This window comes from Crinia signifera, chromosome 1 (genome assembly GCF_055691185.1).
Source record: "Crinia signifera chromosome 1, ASM5569118v1, whole genome shotgun sequence".
Classification (NCBI taxonomy): domain Eukaryota; kingdom Metazoa; phylum Chordata; class Amphibia; order Anura; family Myobatrachidae; genus Crinia; species Crinia signifera.
In genome coordinates this window covers 258,697,873-258,702,002 of record NC_139217.1, presented here as the reverse complement: position 1 = coordinate 258,702,002, position 4,130 = coordinate 258,697,873, and the positions used below count along the sequence as shown (strand labels likewise).

At 49.3% G+C, this 4,130-nt stretch overlaps 1 pseudogene; it reads left to right on the top strand.

Annotated features, from left to right (window-relative positions):
• The first annotated feature begins 2,368 nt into the window (after positions 1-2,368).
• Positions 2,369-2,515, top strand: LOC146045201 (U2 spliceosomal RNA; annotated as a pseudogene).
• The last annotated feature ends 1,615 nt before the right edge of the window (positions 2,516-4,130 follow it).

Below are 4,130 nucleotides of genomic sequence, written 5' to 3'. Positions count from 1 at the left end.
CTCCCGCACTCCCCACAGGCAGGATCTGCTCCAGGCTCGCCGAGCCCTTGGCCCTGCGCCTGATGATGGTATTGCAGCGGACATTGAGGGAGCCCAGGATGAAGCCTGCGCTGTCTGCAGTCCAGGAGCAGGCAGCTGCCCCAGATACCCACACTGCTGCTGCCGCTCCTGGCGGGCATCCCTTCCCTCTTCAGCAGCCTCTTCAGTACGCTGCAATCCATCTCCCTCAGCGCGTCCATGGTCATCAGCATAGTATACGGCGCGGGTGTGTAGCAGTGGCCCGGGGACAGCGACCTGCACTCTGTGTAGCGATGCCAGGCGGGTGGCTGTCTTTACCCCAAGCGGCGGGTGAGCGGGGAGAGGGCTCTGCTGCTGCTGCACGCTGGCTCTCTCCGCCCTGCACTTCTCACAGCGAGCGCTGCTGCTGGCTCTCTCTAGTCTGTGGTGTGCCACTGCTCTAGGATGGAGGGAGCGCGACCATTCCCTTCCAGTTCCCTGCGCTGCCCAAGGGAGTGGGAGGGGTGAAATACCGTTTCAGACCTGTTGAGACACCAAAAAAGGGTCTGAAACGGTAGGACCCTGCTTTTTTTACCGTTTCCAAAAACCATTTTTTGGAAACGGTAAAGTCACTCTGGACCTTTCAGACCGCACAGATTACCGTTTTAAAACGGTTAAAAATCGGTAAAATACCGGGGGGGTTTTGTGGGTTTGAAAGGGGCATAAGGGGATGGTTCCAAAGGCAAAATGTGTAATGGTAGATTTTGTCATATTCTGTAATGGGCATTACTGTGTGTAGCCTTATATGTAATGGGCATTTCGGTGTGTCATAATGTGTAATGGGCAAAACGAATGATGTCATATTCTGTAATGAGCATTACGGTGTGTGCCATAATATGTAATGGGGATTACGGTGTGAGCCTTATATGTAATGTGCATTACAGTGTGTGCCATAATATGTAATGGGGATTACGGTATGAACCTTATATGTAATGTGCATTACAGTGTGTGCCATAATATGTAATGGGGATTACGGTGTGAGTCTTATATGTAATGTGCATTACAGTGTGTGCCATAATATGTAATGGGGATTACGGTGTGAACCTTATATGTAATGTGCATTACAGTGTGTGCCATAATATGTAATGGGGTGAGTCTTATATGTAATGTGCATTACAGTGTGTGCCATAATATGTAATGGGGATTACGGTGTGAGACTTATATGTAATGGTCATTACTGTGTGTGTGTCATAATCAGTGTGCCACAGTATCATAAATGGAGGTCATAAGCAGGTGGGCCTGTGTGCTCAAAATGCCAGGGCCAGTTTTTGGTCTCAGTCCAGCCCTGATGAGAGACATAGGCAAAAAGTGGGCAATTGGAGCAAATGGAGCATAAATACCAACTAGTCAAATGGTTTTGAGGTCTCGCTCAGTAAGCCCAATGAACCCAGCATATAAGGAGATGGTTACTGGAAAAATCAGGTGCAAGATGTATAACAAGGAAGCACTGTAGAACTGGGTGTGGGTTGTTAGGTCTACAACGTCTAGGTCGACAAGCATTGGGTCGACATGAGTCTAGGTCGACCTGGCATTAGGTCGACACAAGCATTAGGTCAACATGGGCAAGGTCGACAGTCAAATGGTTGACATGGGTTTTTTCACAGTTTTTTGACCCCAATGTCAACACAGTTGACATGGACACAGTTTGAAGTGCACCGCATCCCCTCTCATTGCTCGCTTCACTCGCAATGCTTTGGGCATGGTGCCTCGCTACTCTCGGTACACTATTTTATTCTCCCACCATGCCCTAGTGGATGGTAGGGCATGAAATACCACCTGTCGGCACATGTCGGCTCAAAAAACAGTGAAAATCTCCATGTCAGCCTTTTGACTGTCGACCTTGCCCATGTCGACCTAATGCTTGTATCGACCTAAGGACTTGTTGACCTAGACACATGTCGACCTTGACCCATGTCGACCTAGACCCATGTCAACCTTGTTGCCTGTCGACCTAGTGGTGTCAAACCAATGCTTGTCGACCTAGTTGCTGTAGACCTAATAACCATATCCCATAGAACTGGTCCCAGCTGGGAGAAAACAAGGAATTTTTCATCTGCCCAATTTTTATTTCTTGACATTTCTATAATCTCTGGTTTGTCTTAAATGCCTCCTGCTGGCATTTTATCACTTTTCTCATTTTGGATTCCAATGAGTCATTGCACATGCCAATCACAGACACTGCTTGTCTTAGGCATGCTAATGATTGCTAAATCTTTATTTGCATAGTTATACATAATACAAAAGAGTATTTAATCAGTTTATGCCACAGTAGAAATTTGTGTTCCTCTAAACAAACACACTCTAGGGCTAATTCGCTTCTAGGCCTTTGGCTAAGATCAAGTGTAGTATCTGTTCTTATTAGTTCAGAGCTCTGTTTCAGTTTCCTAACACCTAGCAGATGAAATGCTGGCTTCAGCCTAATATGCCCTACACAAAGAGCGATATTCAGCCACTTTCTGAGCGATTTTTCATAATATTACTGAATCGCTCAGAAAATGGTTAGACATCGCTGTGTGTGTAGCCCACATAGCGATGCAGTTGCGCGGCCCAGCGGGTCGCCAATGTATAACTGCCCCGCTTGTCAAATCTGTAGTGATCGCTCAGAAGGCCCTGCACATCTTTGTGTATGTGGTGGCCTTCTGAACGATCACCAAAGCTGCCGTGATGCCACCTGAGCTGCCCTGCCTCTCCCACCTTCAGCCAGGACACCCACCTACGCTGGGCCGCCACGCTCAGTGACTCCTGCATGCTCCACAGGACGGAAGACCTGGGCATCCTTTCTGCTGGGCGGCACAGGAGTCTGCACCGTGGCCTCTCTAATTTATGCGCGTCGGGATGCTGGACTGCTTCAGCGAGCTTCAGTATGTGTGCTGGGCTTCCTGTAGTGTGTGCGGCTGTACAGTTTGTTGGCCTGGTGCTGAGTGCAGGGGAAAGGAGGTAAGAGCCCTGTGCTGAGCGCAGGGGGCATCACCGGCAGCCAGGGCCACCGGGAAGGGGGGGTGGTCCGGTCACACACTTCTTCCTTTTTTATTTTATGTATTTGGCTTTTTTTATTTTTTTTATTTTGACCGGGTGCCGGGTCTGAGATGAAGGTTATACGGGTGAGTTGGCAGCGGGGGGGGGGGGGTGTCTGAGGAGGGGCCAGGCAGCTCTATAGACACTCACAATGCTGCTGGTTTCCTCCTATCCCCTCCACTGCCGCTCCGCTGTGCCGCTTCCGGTCCTGTGTCTCCCATACGCCTGAATCCGCGGCAGGGTTGGCTCAAGGCTCACTCCTTTGAACATCCGTCAGCTGCTGGTCAGTGATGGTCAGTGCTGTGCTGGGACTGGAAAGCAAGGGAGCCAGCCGGGTTGGTGGGCAGGGGGAGCCAGCCGGGTTGGTGGGCAGGGGCAAACGCATGCTGCACAGAGCCACACGGGCTCTGTGCAGCTGCTTGGCCTGCGCAGCGTGACCTCTGTACTCGTCACGCTGCGCAGGGATGTACTGCCGGGGAAGGGAGAAGCCGGGCAGTGTCTGAGCACACGCTCAGACGCTGGCCGGCATTAGACTGCGCATGCGCAGTCTAATCCCGAAATCCCGGGATTGGAAACTCCAATCCCGGGATTGAAATCCCGGCGTTTTAGGAGCCAAATCCCGGGATCCCGCCGATCCCGGGATTGGCCACCCTAATAAGAAGGGTACCCTTGCTCCCAATGGATTGAACATTGACTTTGAAATCGCCCCATTCCTGAAAGAATGAGGATGACATGAGCCTTTTAGCTCATCCCTTCTCCCCAACCCCCCCCCCCCATTACTATTCATCAGTATATATAATCTCTTTTCTATGAATACCTTATATCCGATCACATTCAATATTTAGGTCCTCCTCATTCCCATCAGTGTAAATATATAAATATATGCAGCCATGCATCTATTAATTTATTCCATCTCTTATTATCATTAATTTATATATTTCTCATATTTCTACCCCAGTGTTTTACCTCTAAATACTATAGTATAACATTCATGGGCATCCAAAAACATTCCATAAAAACTTTTAACATTCCCGATAGACCATATTGGTCCACTAGAT